Below are 17,389 nucleotides of genomic sequence, written 5' to 3'. Positions count from 1 at the left end.
CTGACATTTTGCACAAAGCAGTTAACATGACTAATATCACAAATTTTGCTTACATCTAAATAGAGACCTAGAAATAGTGCAGACCCTTGAATAGTAAATATTCAAGATATTGAACATTTACTTTCTTTGTTTTAAACATTTCAAAATTCTAAAATTTTCTGTTTATTTCCTATTTAATTTTTTTTAATTCAGCATGATTTTCAGACCATATTTTCAATGTGGTCTCATTCTTTTGGACCCCAATGTGTATTGTAATATTTACAAAAAACATTAGTGAGAGTGAGAGTGCTTTGCTAAGACACAAACATCTGTGGCCCACGAAGCATTAACCATAAAGCACACAACCCCTCCCCTTGACTTGGCTGGGTCCTTTGTTCTGTCTTGCCAGTAAACACTGAAACCCTCCGGCATGATGGCACAGTCAGGCATGCAGGGCTCTAGCCATATCTCTGTAAATGCCAAAACAACAGTTTCTGATGTACCATACAATACAAACAGTATTTTGGGAGGACTTTACTATTAGGTCCATAAATAAGCACTCTATTAATACTCTTGTACATCAGCAAATAATGAAGCATGTAAATTAAAAGACTCTGAGTCATATGATTTGCCCTTAATAAAGGTAATAATTGAAGTATTAACATCGTATTATCTTATTCTGATCATTAATATCATGCCTTTTAGTATTATTAAAGCTCATTTACATTGTTCTTTTGTCCACAATGTAGGTTAACATTCCCTGTGTAAATAACTATGTTACATTTGATAGTTTGTGACCAACTCGGAATATGGCCCTATGAAACTTAGAAAATTAACTCACTAAGCACAAGCACTGTCCAATACAATACAATATGCCATGGTAAACATTGAACACCTCATACCTGTAGCACAAGAAAAGAAAAAGAAAAAAACCCACAGAAGTACGTAAGTCAAATATAGCCTAATTCCATGGGAAAACCATAACTCTGGCAAAACTGGTTATAGCTCAGGATAACATACAACCCCATCTCACTGTAAACACACAATCCTCTGGTACATTGAGCAATAATATGAAGTTGTTTCTTAGAGTCATTTCTTGCAAAAGGCTTGATAGATTTAGTAATAGGCTTGGTCTGTGCAAATATTTGCATGGAGCTGCTCTGATGCTATCTAAGCAAGAAACTAGATCCTTTTATTGACCACATGATTTACACACACCTAAGCCACAATATTAGAAGACAAAATGCAAAAGAAATATCCACTCTTCAGACATGCTCAGTTGTTGCAGTGTGCTAAGGAGTGGGTGTGTCCCAAAATTCTGAAGAACCTCAGTTTTCAGTTTACAAAACAGACATATAAATTCATGCATAAAAAACCTTTGTTAGGACTGGGACTGTTTTGGCCTCTAGAGGCCACTGTTATTTCCTTTTCTGGTCATGTTTGTTTTGGGCCTCTAGAGGTCACCACTGTGTTCTGTGTTTTGTTTTTGTCTTTTTGCCTGTTTCCTGCCCCGCCCTGTCCTTTATTAGTTTGTGTATAAATACCCCTCTGTTTGTTCCCTTGTCATGGAGTCTTTTTCCTATGTTATGCTGTTAGTGCTAGTTCCCTCTGTCCCATGTACCTTGCCTGTGTCTTTGTATTCTTGGTTTTTGCTTCTTTCTTTTGGACTTTGTGGATTTTGTTTTTGACCTTTTTGATCTTCTGAGCGTTTGAGTTTTTGCATTTTTTCTTATTTGGATTTTGGACTTTGAACCTTGGGATATTTTATTTTTGTTTATCTTCTGAGCTTTGGATTATTCTTTTTGTTTTTTCCCTTGGATTGTCTCATCTCATTATCTGTAGCCTCTTTATCCTGTTCTACAGGGTCGCAGGCAAGCTGGAGCCTATCCCAGCTGACTATGGGCGAAAGGCGGGGTACACCCTGGACAAATTGTCAGGTCATCACAGGGCTGACACATAGACACAGACAACCATTCACACTCACATTCACACCTACGGTCAATTTAGAGTCACCAGTTAACCTAACCTGCATGTCTTTGGACTGTGGGGGAAACTGGAGCACCCAGAGGAAACCCATGCGGACACGGGGAGAACATGCAAACTCCACACAGAAAGGCCCTCGCCGGCCACGGGGCTCGAACCCGGACCTTCTTGCTGTGAGGCGACAGCGCTAACCGCTACACCACCGTGGATTGTACATAGTGTAAATAAACTGTTTTTGATACTTTTCTACTTCCACCTCACGCCTCTGCACTTGAGTCATCCCCCTGGTGGCCTAGTGGGGATTTGCTGGATTATCACACCAGCGAATCAGGTTTGAATCCCAGCAAAACCCTAACAACCTTAAACCCATTCCCTACATGTTTTGGTCATATATCAGTTTGAAAACACTGCAACTGCAATAGTACCATTGTAGATCATCACATATCCAGTATCTGATGATAGATAGGTTTTTGATTTTTATATCTATCTCGATTTCTGTGGACATTGTGTTGCACTCTGTTGTGTAAAGGGCCTGTGGCTTTAGTAAAGAGACCCCTAAGTGCTTCTCCACACTGCAGTCTTATTTGTCTCTCTTTTCTGCAGTGGCACAGCATTAAATAACCTCACTGCAGAAGCAAATGGAATTTTACAAACTCTATTCATAACTTTGTTTGAAAGTTGTTTTTTGATAGAGGCAGTCAGCTTGTATGAGCACAATGGTGAATGCTTATGAAACTCAAATGTTCAAAAAAACATTTAACTATGCACATTAGACATGTGACATTTAACAAGAGATGGGAATTATTTTCCTTGTTTTCATAAGTATAAGGAACAATATGATTAATAGTGAATAATAGTACAATAATGAATGCCTCATGGTTTGTGTTATCCTCTGTTGCAGTTCTGAAGGCAGCCTACGTGCAAAAACATGTTCTGCTGTTGTGCTCAAGCAAGTCAAGTTCTGCAAGACATTCTTAGTTGGTGTAATGCTCTGACTACATTCTTCATCACCCACAGCTGTATTTATGTTTGCGATTGCTGATCTCCCTACAGAATTCTCTTCACCAACTCCCTTCAGGCTAGGCCAAATGTTCTGATCATACTGAAACATTTGGTTTGATATAAGAATTTCAAAAATCAACTTGAGGTTATTTAAACAAGCACGTAGAGATCCTTATTGGGTAAGATAGTCAAGTCTTGTTGAGGCTTGTTACTTCTGTCTGTCAAACATACATTATGCACCAGAAAAATATTCACAAGAAAGTGTGCTATGTGAGTTTCAGCTTTATCTTGCATTTCAGATAAAATACTTGTTTCATTCTGATAGGTGATCTCAGGAAAGTTCTCTTAGGGTTCTGAAGCTCGTATATTTATTGGGCTCTAAGTTACATCTAGAACTAAGAATATATGAAAATATGAACTAGAAAATCTTCCACATTTTACCTAGATTTTACTTACACCACATTGCATTACGGGCGGCACGGTGGTGTAGTGGTTAGCGCTGTCGCCTCACAGCAAGAAGGTCCTGGGTTCGAGCCCCGGGGCCGGCGAGGGCCTTTGTGTGGAGTTTGCATGTTCTCCCCGTGTCCGCGTGGGTTTCCTCCGGGTGCTCCGGTTTCCCCCACAGTCCAAAGACATGCAGGTTAGGTTAACTGGTGACTCTAAATTGACCGTAGGTGTGAATGGTTGTCTGTGTCTATGTGTCAGCCCTGTGATGACCTGGCGACTTGTCCAGGGTGTACCCCGCCTTTCGCCCGTAGTCAGCTGGGATAGGCTCCAGCTTGCCTGTGACCCTGTAGAAGGATAAAGCGGCTAGAGATAATGTGATGTGCTGTGACATTACATTACGTATTAATTTTTAAATAGTCTTTATTGTAAAACTTTACAGCTTTTTTAAAACACCTTTTTTCTCTCTTTTAAAACAACATAATATCTTTTATGTGCTGTTTCTAAATATAGATTTTATTATTTCAGTCCTTTCATGCCATCTTATTCATTTTGTTGATTCATCTCATGTTACAATGGCTTGTAAATTGCTATTTTATGCAATTTACATTTATGGAAACTAAAATTAGATTAATAATAATAACTAGAAAGTGCATTCCTGTCAGTAAACCTGCTGAAAACACACAAACTACAAACATGGGCACTCAGAACTACAAGCTCCAAGATCCACAGCGCCCTCTGTCACCAGAGTACAACCCCGATTCCAAAAAAGTTCGGACAAAGTACAAATTGTAAATAAAAACGGAATGCAACGATGTGGAAGTTTCAAAATTCCATATTTTATTCAGAATAGAACATAGATGACATATCAAATGTTTAAACTGAGAAATGTATCATTTAAAGAGAAAAATTAGGTGATTTTAAATTTCATGACAACAACACATCTCAAAGTTGGGACAAGGCCATGTTTACCACTGTGAGACATCCCCTTTTCTCTTTACAACAGTCTGTAAACGGCTGGGGACTGAGGAGACAAGTTAATGTTAACCCATCCTTGTCTAATGTAGGATTCTAGTTGTTCAACTGTCTTAGGTCTTTTTTTGTCATATCTTCCATTTTATGATGTGCCAAATGTTTTCTATGGGTGAAAGATCTGGACTGCAGGCTGGCCAGTTCAGTACCTGGACCCTTCTTCTACGCAGCCATGATGCTGTAATTGATGCAGTATGTGGTTTGGCATTGTCATGTTGGAAAATGCAACGTCTTCCCTGAAAGAGATGTCATCTGGATGGGAGCATATGTTGCTCTAGAAACTGGATATAGCTTTCAGCATTGATGGTGTCTTTCCAGATGTGTAAGCTGCCCATGCCACACGCACTAATGCAACCCCATACCATCAGAGATGCAGGCTTCTGAACTGAGCGCCGATAACAACTTGGGTCGTCCTTCTCCTCTTTAGTCCGAATGACACGGCAGTCCCTGATTTCCATAAAGAACTTCAAATTTTGATTCGTCTGACCACAGAACGGTTTTCCACTTTGCCACAGTCCATTTTAAATGAGCCTTGGCCCAGAGAAGACGTCTGCGCTTCTGGATCATGTTTAGATATGGCTTCTTCTTTAAACTATAGAGTTTTAGCTGGCAACGGCGAATGGCATGGTGAACTGTGTTCACAGATTATTTCTCTAGAAATATTCCTGAGCCCATTTTGTGATTTCCAATACAGAAGCATGCCTGTATATGATGCAGTGCCGTCTAAGGGCCTCTGCATGCTCTTGCGACAAGGCTTTCGCAGACAGTTGTAATTTATCGTTGAGTGGGGAGTAATAGGCGTGCGTGATGTTATTCACCGCCACAATGCAAGGGGGCGCAAAGTCGCGAAATCGCTAGGAGTAGTTGGTGGGTGTGGTTAGTGGAGTGTTTATCCTCCGGTTACTTATAATGACTAGAACTGGAGTCGTATAGATGTACATACTTCCTCACTTCCTCAATCAACCTCTCTTCGTGCTGCTCCATCTTCGCTCGTGTTTTTAAAAATGGCGGTTGTGAAAACAAAACAAACCGGGAAAGTAGGGAAGTGGAAGTGCGTGTACAGCGGATGTAGAGTGGACCAATCAGAGCCCTCTTGTCTGCGAGGCTTCTGCGGTGGTCACAATTTTTGGGAGGTGCGCGCAGAGCGTCTGCGAAGGTGGGGGGGCTACGCAGACGCCATCTGCGATGCCATCTGCGAGGACTGCGTTGTCAGCATAAATTGGCCTTAAGGGCCCGAAGATCACGGGCACCCAGTATGGTTTTCCGGCCTTGACCCTTATGCACAGAGATTCTTCCAGATTCTCTGAATCTTTTGATGATATTATGCACTGTAGATGACGATATGTTTAAACTCTTTGCAATTTTACACTGTCAAACTCCTTTCTGATATTGCTCCACTATTTTTGTCAGCGCAGAATTAGGGGGATTGGTGATCCTCTTCCCATCTTTACTTCTGAGAGCCACTGCCACTCCAAGATGCTCTTTTTATACCCAGTCATGTTAATGACCTATTGCCAATTGACCTAATGAGTTGCAATTTGGTCCTCCAGCTGTTCCTTTTTTGTACCTTTAACTTTTCCAGCCTCTTATTGCCCTGTCCCAACTTTCTTGAGATGTGTTGCTGTCATGAAATTTCAAATGAGCCAATATTTGGCATGAAATTTCAAAATGTCTCACTTTCGACATTTGATATGTTGTCTATGTTCTATTGTGAATACAATATCAGTTTTTGAGATTTGTAAATTATTGCATTCCATTTTAATTTACAATTTGTACTTTGTCCCAACTTTTTTGGAATCGGGGTTGTATTAATCACAGCTGATACTCATCTCCCTACTTAGCTCTTCTCCTACTTAAGCCACTCTCAAACACCACTCCAATGCAAAGTATTATTCTGTTTCATCCAGTCCATACCAAACCTTGCTATTCTCTACCTGCCTCTCGATTTTCTGACCTTTGCTAGCCCTATTTTGTTTATGCTCTTTGTCTCATCTATTCTATGTTGTTTGCCAATTGCCTGACCCTTGCTTGCTTCCTGGCCTCGCTTCTAGTCTGTCATTTTGGTACTGTCAACAGTCTGCTTCCCTGCTCTCCTCTGCTCCTCTCCGTGTGTGTGTGTGAGAGAGATCATGTACGGTATGTGATGGGTGAGTTGGTCTGAAAAGCCATATGAAGTTTGGTGGATGTGTGGTGAAGTGTTAAATTACCTCTTAAGATCCATCGTCAGGCTAACATGGTTTAACCCAAGTAGTCCTTTAGTTTGCTCAGAAATTTATGAGCAACCCGGACCACTCGTTCAAAATGAAGACAGAATGCACATACGCCTCCGAGGAAATCTCAGTCAATGGGAGAAACTGGTGTTGACTCTGCTGATGTTCAATTATTTTTCTTGTACATTGCAAGTACATCAAATTAATTATTAAATAAATATACGGAAAACATTATTTCAATATGTTATGGAATTATGTATGGATATCGGAATGTCACATTGATATCGCTACATTTTAATCAAATTTAACTCCATTAGGTGAGCGATTATCTAATTTAGTGTCATAAATGAGATACATTTCTGCATCTCTAACATTGTGTGTGTGTGTGTGCATGCGAGAGACAGAGAGAGGGTTTGATCATATAAGGGGTCAATTAAACCTCCTTCGGTACGCATTACACACAGATCAAAACCTCTCTTTCTCTCTCTCTCTGTCTGCGTGCACGCTTGGAATAAAAGAAATTGCCCAAAAATGTAAAATAGTTTCATTAATTAACAAGTGTTGCCAGGCAAAACAAACCTCACTTGGTAGCACGTATGATGAATATGAAGGAAGATATCGCGAAAAAAAAATGGGTACATGTGGCTACTGCTTATAAATCAAATTGTTTTCTGATACCATGTCCTTACAGTAAATATCATCTTATTATCTCTAGCCGCTTTATCCTTCTACAGGGTCACAGGCAAGCTGGAGCCTATCCCAGCTGACTACGGGCGAAAGGCGGGGTACACCCTGGACAAGTCGCCAGGTCATCACAGGGCTGACACACAGACACAGACAACCATTCACACTCACATTCACACCTACGGTCAATTTAGAGTCACCAGTTAACCTAACCTGCATGTCTTTGGACTGTGGGGGAAACCGGAGCACCCGGAGGAAACCCACATGGACACGGGGAGAACATGCAAACTCCACACAGAAAGGCCCTCGCCGGCCCCGGGGCTCGTACCCAGGACCTTCTTGCTGTGAGGCGACAGCGCTAACCACTACACCACCGTGCCGCCTACAGTAAATATAGCATATATATTTACTTTATGAGGCAGTAACCACAAAAATGAAGTGTAATCCAAAAATGAACAATTTAAAAATCACAGAAGTAAAATATACCAAGTGTTTGTATTTTATATTATTCTACTCTTACCTCTTACAGGTTTTTGAAACTGAAATCTCTGAACTGAGGCTGATATACACAGGCTGTCACCATGACCGAAACTCTTATTTCCCAGAAATGGTCTCAATACTCTTTTTTTTCGACAACTTCCTGTAACAACTCGGAAGTGCGTCACATCTACATCACACATGGGACCACTGGCCGAAGAAGGTGAGGAAAAGGGGACAACCTGGAGTATATTTTAAAATAGGAATACACTTTCCCTCTGCAATAAGCATAAACATGTCTGAAAGCGATTTCTTCAGTCTAGTCTATTTATTTTGAATGGTGAACTGAATTGTATACACTCACCAGCCATTTTAATCGGAACATGTGTATGTGCATGCGCAGTGCACGATTGTTACATTCTTACAGCACGATGACATAGTGGCTAGAGACTCTATATGAGGCAGTAGCCACAAAAACGATTTTGTCCTTTTTGGTGACCTTGACCGGATGACCCTCAAAATGTTGGAGGTTCTATTTGAGACCAATGCCCATCTATCCTGAAAGTTTCATGAAGATTGGTCCAGCCATTTTCCTGTGATGTTGCAAACAAAGAAACCCGACCGAAAACAATACCTTGCCCCGCTTTCTTGCCCGAAAACCGGCGAGAAAATTACCACATTATATATGTAATGTTTCCAGATGATACTATATATTATCTTATTTTAAACACTTTATATTTCATTAGATTTTGGTTAAAAATGAACACCATGTGACCTTATCGACTGGATTTAGCAACTACTCTTCAGCAATGACAGTACGATTGCCTTTAGCAACTACTAATGCCTATATCGGGGAAGTGCATTGCAAAGATGCTCTTCATCCTGTTTCTCTTTAGACTCCTTCTTACGAGTGAGTTTGCAAAAACCATGTACAGAGACAACGTTCTTTGCTTAAGAGAATCTCTCAACTCTCTAGCGCTAAAGGGCAAAGTTATTGGGAAACCCACCTCGAACTCGATTCATTTGAATGGCCGAAAAATGAATGGAAGTGAATGGGGGGAGAGATGAACAAAAAGAAAGAAAAAGTGCAGGTCAGAACCGATTGCATGTATGTGTTGGGGGAGAAACGGTCCAAAAATCTGGCAGAATAATAAAAATAAGACTAAAGAATAACAATAGTATTGTGCACAGCACAACAACAACAACTTTTCCCACGTCAGTAGGTGGCGCTATGCTGTACATGAGCGATCATGAGTTGGAAAAATAAGTGTCTACAACAGCAACGTACTATCACAAGGTAGTGGTGTGAAGGAAAAGCATTATGGAATTATTTACCAAAAACCCGTTATGGAGCAATTGCGTCGGCCAAAAACAGCGCCCCCCATGGACAAAAATTCCCAAAATGTGGTATACATGACATGGGAGGTAGTAAGAGGGTGGCTGTGAAGTTTGACCAAATTTGAGGAAAGATTGGATTTTTTGCCCAAAAATAGCGCCCCCAGTGGCGAAAGTGCACAAAATTTGGCGTATATGTCAGGTGAGCTATGAAGAGTTTGCGTATGAAGTTTGATGACAATTGAGTAAATAGAAGATGAGATATAGATTTTTGAAGAATAAATTGTTTGGTTTTTCCCATGTCAGTAGGTGGCGCTATGCTGTACATGAGCGATCATGAGTTGGAAAAATAAGTGTCTACAACAGCAACGTACTATCACAAGGTAGTGGTGTGAAGGAAAAGCATTATGGAATTATTAACCAAAAACCCGTTTTGGAGCAATTGCGTCGGCCAAAAACAGCGCCCCCCATGGACGAAAATTTCCAAAATGTGGTATACATGACAAGGGAGGTAGAAAGAGGGTGGCCGTGAAGTTTGACCAAATTTGAGGAAAGATTGGAATTTTTGCCCAAAAATAGCGCCCCCAGTGGCGAAGTATCACAGAAATTGGGTAACATGTCAGAAGCCCAATGAGTGATTTGCGTGTGAAGTATGAGCAGTTTTGAGCAATCAGAAGATTTGTTATGAATTTTTAAGCATGTAAAATTTTGCATCGAAAATTGATTGACATATAACTTCTGAACAGTTAACCCTACATGAAACGTATTTAGTAACTTTTGTCAGCCATGTCTGTAGATGATGTGTATCAATTTTGGCGACATTCCCATGAACGGTCTAGGAGGAGTTGCGCCGTGTTCGTGGCCATGCATTTCGCAGAAAAGTGAAATGACCTCACTTCCTGTTGGGCGTGGCTAATGCATTGGCATTACATTTTTGTCCGGCTTAGTGAGATACATATGCGTACCAAATGGCATGCCACTACTACAAACTACATGGCACCCAGGCACCTTAATGCGGGAGGCCAAAATCACAACGACTTAGGGGGCGCTATAGAGGCCCTGAGCCCCGGCCAAGTTTGGGCTTCTGGTACTGAGTAGCGGTGGCAATTCTTGGAACTGGTGCCAAATTTCGTGTGTTTTCGCCCATGGCAAGTGCCCCGAAAATGGCCCAACAGCGGAGAAAAATAAAGAAGAAGAAGAAGAAGACGGAAGAAGAAGAAGAAGAAGACGGAAGAATAATAATAGTGAACTCTTACAAGAACAATAGGGCCTTCGCCCATAGGGCTCGGGCCCTAATAATAATAATAATAATTGTTGTTGTTTCCTTTTCTTTTGTAAAACTATGTGGGTAGCAAAAACTGTAAGGCATCCAGGCACCAAACTTTGTATATAGATTCCTGAACTTGGAGAGATCTCAGAAAAGTGTAATTACTGCCATATGACTCTATAATAAGTAGGCATATCAGATGTTTGTTGGCCGTGCTGTGAAAATTGTGCACACAGATGTTCATCTAAGTTTCCAAATCTGTCATTGTTTAACTCTTGAACATTTTCTATTGTGAACATGATCATTAAAAAGCTTATAATCTCTGCTTTCCAAAGTAATTTATCTCATTAAGATCTGGCCTGAGTTTCCCAAAAGCATTGCAGCACAACGGTAGAGCAAGCAGTACAATAAACGCTCTCTCTCCTAGTTAAGAGATACCCCGTATACCCAAATGAAGAACAAAAGATAAACACTATTCCATATTATCTTCCATTACTAGTATCTACAGCACCAGAAAACTAACTTTGATTTGCAGTAACACCTTGTTGTGTCATTTTCTGGTCATTTATCATAAGGCAATGATAATACCTTGCTGTCATTTTATGTGGAGGCAAAGGTCAAATACGAAATTTTAAAGTTCATGCACTTTGATAGCTAAACACTGGTAGTATTTCATCCTTTATATACTTCTACATAAGATTCTACCTTTTATACCTGGGCAACACATCAAGGGACTTTTGTATGATCATTTTATGAACATGAGTGTATGTGGGGGTACAGACGGGATACACAAGGTCAAAAAGACTGATACTGCAGGGACTTGTCCAAACATTTTGAAACACATTTATTCACTAATACCAGTTAAATAAATCATCTACAGATACTGTAATAGTGTCTAGACTAAGTAAAAAGGGAGCTGGACATTCTAATTACATTACAACATGAACAGTTCTACCTATATGGCTTATATAATTTAGGGCTTTACATACAAAGTATATGTATTTTCCTGGCATAGAGGAAGATAATAATCACTTTTCGTACTGTCAAATCGTGTTCAAATGACCTTGGTGTAGGTGAAATCACATACCAAAAGGCTGGTCATATATGAATAATATGTACCTGTACATAATTCTTATGTACCTGTGAAATGTAGGCATACATGTAGAGTTGATACTGACTGAGCTGGGCTAGAGGAGAGCACATGGTCTGGGCAAAATGGGATGGTAACTCCAGGGGAATATCATATTTCATCTCATACCCATCCCAGGCAGCCCTGGAAATGACCATTCCTAAAGTCTATGGGGGTGTATACCAGATGTGGGTTAATGAAAAAATCTGTGAAAGAAAATGTTGATGAATTCATTAGAAACTACAATTTTTTAGTGAGGAGATTAACTGTTTGTATCTTTTAAAGGACATGGGACATGAAACATAAATGCACACTATATCAGTTTCTTTCCATTAAAAATATGAATTAATTGCATCAACAAATACAAAATCATCTATTAAATTCAGCAAAATCGTTATATTCGTGATGATTATATGGCATTTCTGCTCGAGCTCCGATATGCATATTTTACAACCGGAAGAGCCGCTGTCACGTGATCATACGTCACAAAAACTTTCGGGCACAGCACAAGCGGGTAGATGAACGGAGAAATGAATGACAAGAAAATTGTTTTTATAGTCTTTAACGTACATTGAACATCATGGTGTATTGTGCTGCTAATGGTTGCAATAATTCCAATGGGAAATGCCCTGGAGTAAGTTTTTTTGCATTCCCCAAGGACCCGAAGCTGAGGAAAGTGTGGGCTCACTACTGCCATAGAAAAAACTTTGCAACTACTGTTTCCCACAAACTGTGTTCGGACCATTTCACTGAGGATTCTTTCAACATTAATACTCAGGTACTGAGCGATATTAATTGCCAAGCCAAATTTAAGAGGCCGTATAGCTGGGTTCATGGAGGCAGTGATAGCGCCATAATATACAGGGCCTAACATTCCTACAACTGTAGAGACAGTCAAGAAATCCTGTAACATTAATGGACATTTAAATAGGAACAGTCCACCGTACTTCCATAATGAAATATGCTCTTATCTGAATTGAGATGAGCTGCTCCATACCTCTCTGAGCTTTGCGCGACCTCCCAGTCAGTCAGACACACTGTCACTCCTGTTAGCAATGTAGCTAGGCTCAGCATGGCCAATGGTATTTTTTGGGGCTGTAGTTAGATGCGACCAAACTCTTCCACGTTTTTCCTGTTTACATAGGTTTATATGACCAGTGACATGAAACAAGTTCAGTTACACAAATTGAAACGTAGCGATTTTCTATGCTATGGAAAGTCCGCACTATAATGACAGGCATACTAACACCTTCTGCGCGCTTCGACAGTGCATTGATACCTTCACTCGGAGTTGTACCATTAGTTTTTAGACAGGGCGGACGGACCAGGGCATTCGCCCGCCTGGCCGTGCCCGACGAGGAGTGCTCTCGGCTGGCTTGGGAGGCAGACGGCAGCCCCTCCTGGAAGTGTGGTTTTACCATGGGCCTCATGCGGAAAAATGCCGAGGTGCATTCGCTAAGCGACTGAAAGCCGAGGTAAGGATTAGTATTATAATTTTGGGTGTATCAATTATTGATCATAATTCTGACTCGTTTCGCCATTTTGAATGTTTTCATCTCGGACTCTGGAAGCATTGTATCTCAATCAATCTCGAAAAATATCAGCAAAAAAAAAAAAACTAGCTTGCAACGGACTTTAGCTAGATCTATGATGAACTTTCAATGTATGATACAAAAATAATACTTCTTTCAACAGATCATTAGCCTTTGAGCAGAATTGTTTTTAACTTACCAGGAAGTGTTATCGAACCGACCGCTTTCAGTTTCATGGGGATTGAATGAACTCTCACTCTCAGAATCATCTGACCCGTCAGAGTAAAGACAAGATCCATGTTCATGTGAATTTCCAGCTATCGGTTCGAATTGATAGGGTCTAACTTCACATCTCTGTGAAACATCGGGAATGTCACTGTTGATGGTGTCCATTTCGGTAACCTGTTTACATTAGATTCCCAAGCGCTGGCTCCTTGGAAAGTTTTTGTGACGTCACGGGTCACGTGACCACCCAGCTAATTAACGAATCATTATTTTACGCTGATGTATAAAAAAGTTGAATAATGTGATGATTTTCACATTTTTGACGCCCTGCAGTGATTTAGATGGCATTTCTTATGTCCTTTATACATAATTATACCCAGAAAAAAATCCATGTCCCATGTCCTTTAAGTCTTTAGTATACGTCTTCTTAGCAATTGGAGTGCCATTCTCCACAGTATTTTGCTAAAAACTAAAAGTGGGGGTACGGATGGGACAGGTGGGGGGTACGGACGGGACAGCGGTATGGACGGGACATTTGAGGTTTATTGTGCTATATCAGGCAAGGTCTTTATCACAGATATGGTTTATATAGTGGTTTGGTATTTGGCAAAAGAGACTTGTAAACCATCACAATTAAAAGCTTGTAGTATTTACTTTGTGTAGAAATTAGGAGAGGGTACGGACGGGACAGAATTTTTCGGAAAATCAGAGCCTATACTTTAATCCTTAGCTGTGTGTTAGATGAAAGTAGCAATGATCTCATTCTACTTTTGTTCTCTTACATACATCATATCAAAACTTTACATGTCAAACTAACACTTATCACAGCACATTAAAACAATACTACAGACTTTGAAATCTTTAAGTAAATATTAGATTAAAATTGGTAACATGTGGGTAAAAGTAAAAAAATAACCCTGCTGGCAAAAAAAAGTTGGTATATCTTCAAAAAATGGTAATAAATCTCTATTTGACATATAAGGAATTTTAAGGTAGCAGCCATGTTTGTGATGTCAGGTGCAATGGTTAGAATGTGAAAAAAACTGAATGACTCCTGGTAACACTAAAATTGGGACATTTTTAGGTAGTATTTTTGTCGACAGTTTCGCCAAATATTGACGGATTTCCCTATTTCTTTTAATGTTGTGTTCCTTGTTACACCAGCTTTGGGAAAATAAAAGTCTAAAACAGTAATATCTTATGTAGACTTTCTTATCAACTGGTAACATGTGGAAAAATAAATGCGTACACTCAATTGTGAAACAGCCGGCTGGTCTCTGGAAACCTGTTTCTTACTGCTGCACCTTCTCACTCAAAGCAGGGAAACCATTGGTTCAATGTATGTATTTGTTCTAGTCACACCTTTTGGATGAAATGCTTTCTTTTGATAAGGGAAGTATGAAAAGAAGGTGTGGGCTTGACTTTTATAAGCCTTTTAACGGCCTGATGATATAATAACAAACAAAGGAAATTTCATTTACCTGCACTAGGTCAAAAAAACAAATAAGCTCAGTAATCCTTTGAAAGATTTACAGATACGTGGCAGCGGGGGCGTGGCCAAGCGTCGGTCTGTGAATGGAGGGCAGAGTCAGGGAAGGTAAGTGGTGGAATCATTGCACCTGATGGGAATTAACCTGTTTGTGTGTCTTCCTCAGTGACCGCGCCCTTTAAAATGAGGGGAGAGCAGAGAAAGGGAGCTCTCTCTCCCCAACCAGAACACTTGTGTGTGTGCGTGGCTGGGAATTTAAAGGTGCTCTTCCACCAAAAATGTTTAATACTGGCTCTTTTTGAAATACCGTAGTTCACTCCGAGTTTCATATGCATGCTGCATGTGAAAATGTAATTCTATCCCCATTCCCTGTATTAGCTTATGAAAGAAAATAGTCGGAAAAACGAGCGGATCTGAAAAAGCCATACGAACTTACGTCACTTCGTAAATTAGTATTTATGGCCTCGCCTACCTTGGCTTGCGACCGCCCACGGGAAGGAAGTTCGGATTTGATGCGCGAGGAGAGAGCAGAGCCAGTGTTGCCAGATTGGGTGGTTTTAAGTGCATTTTGGCGGATTTGAGCATATTTTGGGCTGGAAAACTTCAGCAGTATCTGGCAACACTGAGCAGAGCCCATCTGGTCAGTAGCTAACAAAGAGGATGTAACAGCAAGTCGAAAACATGTCTGAACAAGTTCGTGCCTGTGTTATTTGTGGCAGTAAGACATCAATGTTGCATTTCTTGCCCAAGATAGAAGCAGTGAAGAAGAAATGGTTGGAATTTATTTTTGGAACACCACCAGCTAAGTATAATGCAACGTTAGTGCTGTGTTCTGATCATTTCAACCATAGTGACTTTTCAAACTTCGGTGCCTTCAGTAATGGTTTTGCGTTGAGGTTGTTTTTAATACGTGGATCTGTACCAACCACCAGCTCACAAGCTGTAAGTAAAACATGAACTTTTTGTTCGAAGGTTTTTGTTACTGTGGCAGCGGGGGCGTGGTCAAGCGCCGGTCTGTGACAGGAGGGTGGAGTCAGGGAAGGTAAGTGGCAGAATCACTACACCTGACGGCAATTAACTTGTGTTTGTGTGTCTTCCCAGTGACCGCGCCCTATTTAAGGAGGGAGAGCGAGAGCAGAGGAGCTCATCCCTGAACGAGACACTGGAGTGTGTGTCTCTGTGTGTTTAAAATATATATATATTGTTAGACTGAAAAGTGTGGCAATAAAGCCTCGGTTTACACCTGATCTCTGTCCTGCTGTCCTCTGTGCTCCACCCACACGTATTGAACAGTTACAGTGGTGCTGAAACCTGGGATCCAGAGTGGATCACCGACTGATCAGCCCCATGGAGTCCTCCCCATTCGCTGACCTGGTCCACGCCCTCACCAAGGCCCAGCAAAGCCAGCACCAGGCGCTCGTCACCCTCCACAAGGAACAAGAGCGGCGCTTCGAAGCCCTGGTGCTGGCCCAGCAGGAAGACCGCGAGGCGTTCCGGCACCTCCTCGAGTCGGCGGGGTCCACCAGCGCTCCGGCCGCAGGCCTGTCTCCCCTCACCATCACCAAGATGGGCCTGCAGGACGACCCCGAGGCGTTCATCACGCTATTCGAACAGGTCGCAGAAGCCTCGGGGTGGCCGATGGAGCAGCGCACGGCGCGTCTCCTCCCCCTCCTAACGGGAGAGGCACAGCTGGCCGTGCTACAGCTCCCTGCCGACCGCCGGCTGGCCTACGCAGACCTCTGCCGGGCCGTCCTCCAGCGCATGGGGCGCACTCCAGAGCAACAGTGCCAGCGCTTCCGTGCTCTGTGCTTGGAGGAAGTTGGCCGGCCGTTCGCGTTCGGCCAGCAGCTCTGGGACGCCTGCTGGCGGTGGCTGAGGGCCGACGACCACGACGCAGAGGGGATCATCGACCAGGTGGTGCTGGAACAGTTCATCGCTCGCTTACCCGCAGGAACCGCAGAGTGGGTCCAGTGCCACCGCCCGGCGTCACTGGATCAGGCAGTCGAGCTGGCGGAGGATCATTTGGCGGTTGTTCCGGCGGCAGGACAGCAGATGGCGTCTTTTCTTCTCTCCTCTTCTCTCTCTCTCCCCCTCCTTCTGTGTCCCATCCTCGCCCCATTCCCCCACCGCGGAGATGGGGGCCGGCACCACCCCAGCCAGCCCACCGCACCCACGGTGCCCTCCCATTTCTCCCTTCTGTGTCTGTCTCTCCCCCCCCTCAGGTGAGTGAGCCCCAGAACACCGGTGCAGAGGGAAAGCCCGGGCCGGTTTGCTGGCGCTGCGGGGAGCCGGGCCACCTTCAACAACAGTGCATGGCAATGGAAGTGGGCGCAGTGGTTCGGATCCCCGACGTGCCAGAGGCCGCCCTCGATCGGGCCGGAGCGTATCGCATACCGGTGAGTATCCAAGGGGCTACATATCAGGCGTTGGTGGATTCGGGTTGTAATCAGACCTCAATTCGCCAAAGCCTGGTGCAAAACGAGGCATTGGGAGGAGCACAGGGGGTGAAGGTGTTGTGTGTGCACGGGGATGTTCACAGCTACCCTTTGGTGTCGGTCCACATTTTTTTCAGAGGGGAAAAATTTATAGTGAAGGCGGCAG

General features: G+C 42.3%; 1 long non-coding RNA gene across 1 annotated transcript; it reads left to right on the top strand.

The window, feature by feature from the left end:
* Positions 1 to 701: 701 nt before the first annotated feature.
* Positions 702 to 8,120, top strand: LOC132890093 (uncharacterized). The gene is made up of 3 exons (XR_009655151.1): positions 702 to 2,293; positions 2,864 to 3,143; positions 7,864 to 8,120. It is a non-coding gene; the product is annotated as an uncharacterized LOC132890093 (long non-coding RNA).
* Positions 8,121 to 17,389: the final 9,269 nt, after the last annotated feature.

The sequence above is a fragment of the Neoarius graeffei genome, chromosome 8, assembly GCF_027579695.1.
Source record: "Neoarius graeffei isolate fNeoGra1 chromosome 8, fNeoGra1.pri, whole genome shotgun sequence".
NCBI lineage: Eukaryota > Metazoa > Chordata > Actinopteri > Siluriformes > Ariidae > Neoarius > Neoarius graeffei.
Note: the sequence above shows the minus strand (reverse complement) of the source record. Positions and strands in the feature narration are given on the sequence as shown.